Consider the following 9,652-nt stretch of genomic DNA (forward strand, 5'->3'; position numbering starts at 1 on the left):
CGGGCACAGCCTCCCCCACTGTCCGCATCCCGCACCCGAGTCGTGCGTCTGGTCCCATGAGTGAGCCCACACGGACACGTCGTCATCCCCCAGAGTCCGTTGTTCACGGGAGGGTCCCTCTCGGGGCGGGGGTCCCTCTCGGGGCGGGCGTTCTGTGCGTTGGGACGGCTGCGTAGGGACGGGCATCCACCGCTGCGGGGTCTCAGAGTCCTCTGCCCTCCCCGTCTGCCGTGCTCCGCCCATTCGTCCCTCCTCCCCCCGCCCCGCAACACGGCCTGTCACCGGCCCCACAACGGTGCCTTTGCCACAGAGTCCTGTCGCTGGGATCACACGGGCCGCAGCCGTCTCAGACCGGCTCCTGTCACTCAGTGACACGCACTCACGGTCCCTCCAGTGTTCCCTCATGGCGGGATGGCTCATGTCCTCTTCGTGCTGAACACCCTCCCACGGCTGGAGGGACAGTTCCCGTGTCTGTCCACCCGCTGGAGGGCCCCTGGGTGGCTTCCAGGGGTTGGCAGTTACGCACGGAGCTGCCGCCGCTCTCGTGTGCGGGTTTCTGTGGGGGCGTGTGTTCCCGTCCGCCGTGGGGGACCTCAGGGAGTGCGATCTCCGGGTCGGGTGGGAAGAGCAGGTTTCGTCTTGAGAGAAACCACCAAACCTCCTTCCGAGGTGGCGGCACCACCTGCTTTCCCCGTAGCCGTGACCGGGCGCTCCGGGCGCTCCCGTCCTCGCCAGACCGTGGCCGCTCTCGGAGGGGTGCAGCGGTGTCGCCGCTGTTTGAGCTTCATCTCCCCGGTGTCCTGGGACGTGGAGTAGCTTCTCATATACTCGTCTATTTTTCAAAGTGTCCTTTGGGTTTTTTGCCGATTTTAAAGTGCGTTCTTCATTTTGTTGAATCTAGAAAATCCTTGTGTGTTTTAGGCTTTGTTCAGACCCGTGTCCTGCGTTGCTTCTCCCGCCTGTAGCTCTCCTGCTGCGGCGCGTGGGGCAGAACCGCTGCCGTCGCTGTTAAGGACTTCTAGCGCATTGGCCTGTTCTCCCGGCTCGTAGCTTCGGTCTTGCGTCCACGAAGCCCTCACCACTGGGGCCATCTGGGTTTTCTCTGTTGTCTCCCAGGAGGCTTATGGTTCCACTTCTTACATTCAAGGCTGTGACACGTTTGAGTCCGTGTCTTTGCTGCGGGTGTCCTGTCGCTTGGCCCCCATCTGTCGAACAGACCGTTTCCCCACCGCACTGTGCGTGCTCCTGTGTCGAAGGTCCGTTGGGTGTGTCTGTGTGGCTCCTTCTGGACTCTTCTGTTCCGCTGATGCACTGACCTGTGCTGTCACCAACACTGCCCACCCCACGCCACACCGCCTCGACGACCGTGGCTTTGCGGTAATTCTTGGAGTCGGGTGGGGTCAGGTGTCTTGACTTGTTCCTCTTAGCAGTGTGTTGTGTGTTAACCTCGTACTCCGCAGTGTGGCTACGATCGCTCAGTTCACGAGGGCTCTGTGTTGCCGTGTTTGCATTTTCTGCGGAGATAGTCGTGTCCTCTGTGAGCAAAGACAGTTTTGTTTTTTCTTTTCCAATCTGTATGCCTTTTATTTTATTTCTTACCTTATGTGTTAGCAAGGCCGTCCGGCACAACGCTGAAAAGGGGGGGGACGTCCTTGCCGTCATCCGGCCTCCGCGGAAAGCCTCGACTTTCTCACCGTTAGTGTGTTGGCAGGAGGGTCCGTACGTGGTCTTGATCACGCGGAGGAGCTTCCTCTCTCTCTGATTTTCTGACAGTTTATCGTGACTTGGTGTTGGAACTTGCCAGCTGCTTCCTCTGCATCCATTGATATGATCAGATGATTTTCCTTCCTAATCTGCTGATGTGATAGACTCCATTATTTTTTTTTTCAAATGTTGAGCCATCCTTGCGTACCTAGTGTAAATCCCAATTTGCACTTTCTTGGGTTTAGTTTGCTAATATTTTGTTGAAGATTTTGCATCTGTGTTCATGAGAGGTATTGGCCTCTAGTTTTCTTGTCTTTATCTGGCTTTGGTATAATTTCTTCCTTAAGTATTTGGTAGAACTCACCAGTAAACGCATCAGGGCCTGGTACCTTCTGTTTTGGAAGGTTATCAAGTAGTGATTCAGTTTCTCTTTAAGACCAGGTAGAGGAAGGGGTGCCTGGGTGGCTCAGTGGGTTAAAGCCGCTGCCTTCGGCTCAGGTCATGATCCCAGGGTCCTGGGATCGAGTCCCGCATCCGGCTCTCTGCTCAGCGGGGAGCCTGCTTCCCTCTCTCTCTGCCTGCCTCTCTGCCTGCTTGTGATCTCTGTCTGTCAAATAAATAAATAAAATCCTAAAAAACAAACAAACAAACAGGTAGAGGACTCTACAGAGTGTGTCTCTCAAGGAGCACGTCCATTTTACCCAAGTCTCTGAATCAAGTGGGCATCGAGTCGCTTGTGGTATTGGGTCATCATACTTTCCGTGTCCAGGGACCCATACTGGACTCTCCCAGAAAACAACTCTTGGTTTCGTTGGCTTTTTTTTTTCTATTTCATTGATTTCTGCTCTGATTTTTATTGTGTATTGTTTTTGTTGGCTTTGCATTTATAGCATGTTTTCTTTTCTCAGGTTTTCTAAGGTGGAAGCTCAGATGATTCATTTAGATCGTTCTTCTAACATGGATCCGATGCTATAAATTTCCCTCTGACCACTGCTTTTGCTGCATCCTACACACTTATTTTTAATTGTACCCTTTTTAAAAAGATTTTATTTCTTTGACAGAGACACAGATAGCGAGAGAGAGTGAGCAGGAACAGAGAGGAGGGGGAGCCCCATGTGGGGCTCGATCCCAGGACCCTGAGATCATGACCCAAGCCGAAGGCAGTCGCTTGATGGACTGAGCCTCCCAGGCGCCAAGTTGTGTTTTGATTAAATTATATTTTGATTTTTTTTTTTTTTTTCAGTTCCAGATATTTTTAAATTTCTCCTGAGACTTCTTCTTTGGTCCATGTTTTCTCTAGCAGCATGTTGTTGAGTCTCCAAGTTTATAGGGATTTCCCAGTTCCCTTTCAGATACTGGTTTCTGGTTGAATTCCACTGTGGTCTGAGAGCAGACATTGTATGGTTTCTCTTCCCGTAAATGTACTGAGGTGTGTGTGTGGCCCAGAACACGGTCTGTCTTAGAGTTGCCCCGTGAGCCTGAGAGGAACGCCTATCCCGCTGCTGCTTGGTGCGATGGTCTGTGACTTCTGTCCCATTGGCAGATGGTGGCATTGAGTTCCATTGTGTCCTTGCGGATTTCCTGCGTGCTGGGTCTGTCCTCTGAGCCGGGCACGGGCGTCCCCGCCGTGGTAGCGGGTTCATCTGTTTCCACCAGCAGTTCTGTCACCCCCCGCCTCGCGTAGCTTGACGCTCTGTTGTCAGGTGCATGCGTGCTAAGGACCATTCTGTCTTCTGGAAGGACTGACCCTCTTGTTACCATGCAATACCGTTCTTTGTCCTCCGTCACTGACCTTGACCGCTGACGACCGTCGTAGCTGTTACTTGGAGGGACTGCTGATCGAGTAAGAAGAAGAAAAGCAGATTTTTACTCTCCCGTCACTTACTCTCCTTCCCCGGCATGGATCAAAGTTCCTTTCCTTCTCGGGGAATTGCTGGAAGGCGGGTCTGCTGGCGGATCCCTGTCATTCCCGGGGGACAAAGTCTTTGCTTCTCCTTCATGTTTGGGACACAGTTTCAGAGGGTGAGGAATGGGGGTTGGTGGGTTTTGTCTCGCAGCGCTCCTGAGTCTTCCCCCGCAGTCTCCTGGCTCACAGGGTGTCTGTCACTCTCAGCAACACGGTTGTGAAGGTGTTTTTCCTCCAGCTTCTTTGGGGACGTTGTCTTGCTCCTCCGTGACGCAGCTCTGACGGGCCTGGCTGCAGGTTTTGGCGTCTTGCTGTGAACCCGCCCTGCGCCGAGGCCTGGTGGAGACGGCTCCAGTGGAGCAGACCTGGCCGGCACGCATGCGGTGCTCTCTCGGCCGCGCTGCTGCGGGAAGGCTGCGTGGCTCCGGACCATCTCACGGGTTCTCGTCACATCTGGAAGGCTGCCGCTTCCTCTGTGTGAGAAAGGAGTGGGCGGGCGGCGATGGAGGGGCCTGGCGGCCGGGGACAGGGCTGCAGCTGTGCAGGGCGGAGTGGGCGGGAGGTGGGGGCTCCTAGAGATGGAGCAGGAGAGCCCGAGGTCCCGCTCCGAGTGGCCAGCTGGGGTGTCTACGTCTGACAGCTGCACCGATGGCCACAGGCACATGGGCAGCCCAGGTGCAGGCTCACAGAACTGTGAACAGATAGAGTTTTAAGCCACTAAGTTTTGGGGCTGTTTGTTATCAGAAGAGGCAACGGATAGACATGAGGCCCGGCTGGGTGAGAGGCGGGCTGCCTGCACCCCGGGGTCTGTGCCTCAGGCCGAACTCCCCGCATGGGGCCCGCTGTGAGGCCCACACGGGGTCAGCACTGAGTGCCGTGGGCTGCACGAGTGAACTCAGGCCGGCACTTTGGCGGCTGCCCCTGGTGAGCCTTTCCTCGCCAGGCTGCCCACGCGGGGCAGGGCCAAGTCAGCTGGTCTCACAGGCTCTTGCCTGTCCACGTGGGTGGTGGCAGAACAGGCCTGGGGTGCAGGAGAGGCCTGGGCTCCACGGTGCACCGCGGGCCGGGTGGGCGGCAGCTTCCTGGGAGAACGGTCCACCTGCCCAGGGGTGCTGGGCCCATGCCCCACCCCTCCCCGCAACGTGCCATGTGTACACAGCACCCCCACCAAGCTCGGGGCCCCGGATGCTGCTGGAGGGACCCGCGGCCAGGCTGCCAGCGGTCAGTGCGTTCAGGCTGGGGCACAGCCTTCCCCACTGCCCACCTCCAACATCCATCTCGTCTTCCCGAGCGGGGCCTCTGTCCCCGGGAAGTGCCAACTCCCCACCCCCGCCGCAGCCCCCAGCTTCCCCCCGCCCTCTGTGCCTGAACTCGGCTGCTCAAGCACCTCGCAGGAGGGAGCCACGCTGTGCTCGTGTTTGGTGATTGGCGGACGTCCCCGAGCGTGGTGTCCTCGGGGTGCACCGCGTTGTCACAGGTGTCAGACCGTCCTTCCTTCAGTCGGCTGGATGGTACCGTTCCGTTGGTCCGGTCATCGCCGATGGGTGACTGACATCGGGTGGCCTCACTGCTGGGCTTCATGCGCAGTGCCGCTGTGGACATGGGTGCTGACGTGGGTGTCGGGCGCCAGGTGGCTGACCGGTTCTTTGGAGTGGGCCCGGGGGGGATTCCCGCGTCACGCCGCAGTTCTGTGTTTGGTTTCTCGAGGCCCCCCCGATGGTCGTGTCCCGTGGCTGCCTCCCTTAGCGCTACCGCCAGCAGCACGCGGTTCCAACTCCTGCACGTCCTGGCCACATGGTGGTGCTCCGATAACCGCCGGGCCAGAGCGTGTGGGTGCTCTTGAGGGCTTCTGGCTGGGCCTCATCTATGCTGCTCCCCAAGGAGCCGCTCTTGGCCTCGGGGGTCACTTAGCAGTGGTTTTGCTCTCGCTGCCCATGTGCTGTGCTGGACACCAAGTGCCCCGGGGCCCCCGTCGTGACCCTGTGGGTATCGTTCATTTATTGTCAGGCGGCTGCCGAACGGGAGGTCCTCTGGCCGGCAGACACCCCGCTGGGAAGCCTGGGGGACCCCCACTGAGCCCCCCGGGTGGCAGCATCCAGGGAACGTCCACACCGCAGCTAGAGACGCAGGCACAGCCCTGGGATGTGGGGGGAGGGGCTGGGGGCTCCAGGGGTCCCGGATGAAAGCTGGAACTACTGTCCAAGAAGAAAGCTGGCGTTGGGGGCGGAGCAGAAGAACCTGAGGTGTTCGTGTGCTCAGGGCCCACGCGTGTGTGCAGAGGGGCTCTCTAGAGCAGATGCCCCAACGAGGCAGGCCCGGCTCCCCCACATACCCGTCACGTGGCTGCAGGGCTCCTGTCGGCCCCGAGCCCTGTGCTCCTCCCAGGCACGCGTGTGCTCTGGGGGTGTCGCCTTGGGGGCCAGGAGCATGTTGCTGGGGACACCAGAGAGGGCAGCAGACGTCCGTCTCTGAGGACTGAATAGACAGGGTGAAAGCTGGGGCCCCGGAGGGACCCAGGCTCACCCCGTGATCAGCTGCTGCTGCCGGTGTGCTGAGAGCCTCTGCCCGTGGCTGCCAGCGCACTGCCCAGGACCTGGGGCTCCTGTCCCTGGGCTGGTGTGGGCCAGTGGCCCGACTCCTGACCCCACTCGGGGTGGCCTTGGGCAAGTCCCAAAACTGCTGTGGCCACAGAGAAGCAGAGGTGAGAGCCTATGTTCCCAGGCCTCCCAGGGACCAGGGTGGCGGAGTGTGCACATGTGCACCTGCATGTGTAGGTGTGTGTGGTGTGCGTGCACAAGCAGGTAGGGGCATGTGAGCATGGGGACACGTGTAGATGTGTGCGGTGGTATGCACATCAGCACATAAGGCGTGTGCAGGCAGGACGTGTCGCACACGCGAGCAGGGGTGAGTGCGTGTGTGTGAGCTGATGTCAGGCCCAGGCCAGCCCGCAGGCACGGCGTCCACAGTAATGTGTGCCCCGATGACTTCGCAGAGTGAGTTTTTCTCCTAGAAGCCAGGGCAGCCCCAGGAGAGGAGCACCAGCCGGTCGTGCAGAGACCCAGACCCGTGGCCCAGCAGCACAGAATCATGCGGGGGACAGCCAGGGAGAGGGACAGTGTGGATGGCACTTCTGACCATAGGCCCTTCCTGGGCAGCCACAGGCCGGGCCTCCCACCCCACCTCTGCCTCGCTCAGAAGAGCTTTGCGCAGCTCCTGGGACCCTCCCTCTCGCCCTGGAGGGGCTGAACTCGTGGGGGCTGGACGTGCTCAGCAGGAAGCCAGAAAGGTCCTGACAGGACATGACCCAGATGAGCCAGGGGCCTGCTTCAGAGCCTCTGTGATCCGTGGGGACGAGCGCGGTGGCCCAGGACTCAGGGGCACCCAGGGTGGTGGGCCCACAGCTGGTGGGGGTCCTGCCTGACCTGTCCTCACAGCCGCCGGCACCCTTCCGTCCAGGTGCTTCTGAGGGGCAGGTGGGGTCACAGCCACATCGGTGCTTTACAAACCGAGACTCTGCAAACACAGATGCGCTCGGGTCACAGTTGTCCTGCATCTGCTGCTGAGGCCCTTTCCAGGGAGCCCTCAGGGTCTGCTGTGCCCTCAGGCCCAGGTGCACGGCCCTTGTTTCCTGGGGTCAGGCTCAGGGATCTGCTCACACTTGCCTGCCTGCCTTCAGGCTTTCCAGAACCTTCCAGTTCCTGGGCCCCTGAGGCGCACATGACCACATTCCCCCCAGTGGGCCCCCACGTGCCAGACGCCGTACGTGTTTGATCCCACGGAGTCTTCACGGCACGCCTGTGACCCAGGCGCGGTGCCGTCCTCGAGCTGCTGGTGACAGGCCAGCGTGGACAACACGGCACGCTCCTCCTCACCGTCTGGAGGTCATGGGGGCCGGGGGGCTGTGGGCAGCTCTGGGGCTCCTTGGCTCACGGGAGCATCTCCCGATTGCTGCCCGCATGGTCACATGGCACCCCCACCGTGAGCCCGCGTCCGCACCTCCCCGTTGTAGAAGGACATGAGAGCCCAACCCTAGTGACCTCATTTGAGCTTCATCCCATCTGCAAAGACCCCATTTCCAAATAAGGTCACTTCTGCGGGTGCTGGGGCTTAGGATGCCAGGATGGATTTGTATGGGGTGGGGGAGGGGACACCGCCCATCACAGGGGGCACCGGGATCTCGTTCATGAGAGAAACCGGTGCACGGTGAGAGCCCCTCCAGAGGCCGTATGGCTGCAGGGAGAGGCACCGGGGGCCCAGATGCTCCCAGGGTGCTGCCTGGCCCTCGTGTCCCCGTGACTCTGGCTGACGGTCATGCAGTCAGGGCTCCCCTGAGAGGACGTCCAGCTCTCTGCTGGTGGCCGCCGAGCACCACGGACCCCGGGCACCCGACGGCTCTGGACCCCAGTCCATTCCTCCCCCACGTGGACGCCACCACCCGCGCCTGCCGCGGCCCCGTCTTCCCGCCCCGTGCTTGCGCCCAGCGTGGCCCTCACTCGGGGCCGCGGCAGGAAAGGGCGCTCTGCGGGGCAGTGGGGCACAGCAGGGACTCGGGAAAAATCACGGAGTCTTCGGTAACGCGACATCTCTCTGTTCAGTGTTGCCTCCAGCATTTGCGTTTTCATGCTTCGCCGCGCTTCCTGGTTGGGGCTGCGGTCAGATAGCAGAAGTACTGAAATGTTTCTCCTGAAGCGTCCCATGGTGCTTCTGGCCTGGCCCGAAACAGGAAGCGCTGTGAAACGTGTCTCCAGAAGTTTCTGTGTCCACCTTGGGCTCCGTGCACATGGCTGGGGGTCCACAGATGCCCTCAGATTCTCCGCCAGGAGGGACCCGCTCCAGGCCTGGGGAAGACACGGTCTGGGGGAACGCAGGAGCCCACCTGTGTCACGTCGTGGGCGGCCGCAGCCCCCAGCACAGACTGGCACATCACACGGCGGGCCCTTGCCCCGGTCCTAGAGGCTGATCTGAGGCCCAGGCGGGCAGGCTGCTGCCCCAAGGCCTCTCCCTGGCTGGGAGACACGGCTGTCCTCTGCTCATCTGTCCGTCCCTCCTAGGACATGGTCCGACAGGTATAGGGCTCCTCCCCTGGACTGCCCTTTAACCAGATCCCCTCTGTTGAGGCCCCGTGTCCGCCATCTCATCCTGGGGGCCCAGGCTTCCACACACAGACACCAGGGAGACCATTCAGCCCACAAGACCATCTTTTGTTGGTTTTTAAGTCCATACAGAGGCGGAGTGAAGCTGGTGACCACGGGGGTTAAGCCCCGCCTCGCAGAGCTAGGCGTGTTTCGGGGGCCATGGGAGGCAGCCGACTGGGACCCTGCAACAGCCCCCAGGGGCAGGATGTGCAGCCAGGAGGGCACTGGTGTCCCTGAGTCTGCAGGCTTTCAGGGGTACGTGGATTGTTGTTTGTGATTTGGGAAAGGACACGTCAGAGTCACTGTGTGGTTTAGTGGCCGTGAGGGCAGTCAGCCCCGTGGGGCCACGCCAGGGCCCCAGGCCCCTCATCACCCACCCAGCAGCCCCCTGCCCGCTGCTAGGGACTCATCCAGTCTGGGCTGTGGTGGGTTCGGGAACCTGTTCCGGTTCATGGAAACCCTCCTGAGCTGGGCCCAGGGTCCTCTGTCGGTGAGCGTGGTGGAGGCGTCCGGACGAGCCGTGGATGGCCAGCTCACCCCAGACCCCTCCGCCTTCCCTCGTGGCTGCCCCGCTGTGGTGGGGGGTGCTCTGCCCATGGGGTCCCCAGCTGGCCACCCCAGACCACTTCTCCAGAGCCAGCCTGAGAGGGGGGCCGGGGGTTTGTGGAGGAGGGCTGTGCAGGTGGAGGTTGGGTCACAGGGCTCTGGAGGGGGCGTTAGCCTCGGGCTGCCCCCAGGGCAAGGGGAGCAGGGTCTCCTTACCCCTCCCGGCCCCAAGTGCCTCCCAGCCCAGACAGGAGCCCCGTGCTGGTGGCTGGAGCCTGCGCGTGCCCGGGGCCCCTCAGTGGGGGGAGGGGTCTGCGGAAGCCATCCCTCTGGCAACCTGGTTGTCCCGCCTGCTGGCCGC

Source organism: Mustela nigripes, chromosome 2 (assembly GCF_022355385.1).
Source record: "Mustela nigripes isolate SB6536 chromosome 2, MUSNIG.SB6536, whole genome shotgun sequence".
NCBI classification, from domain to species: Eukaryota; Metazoa; Chordata; class Mammalia; order Carnivora; family Mustelidae; genus Mustela; species Mustela nigripes.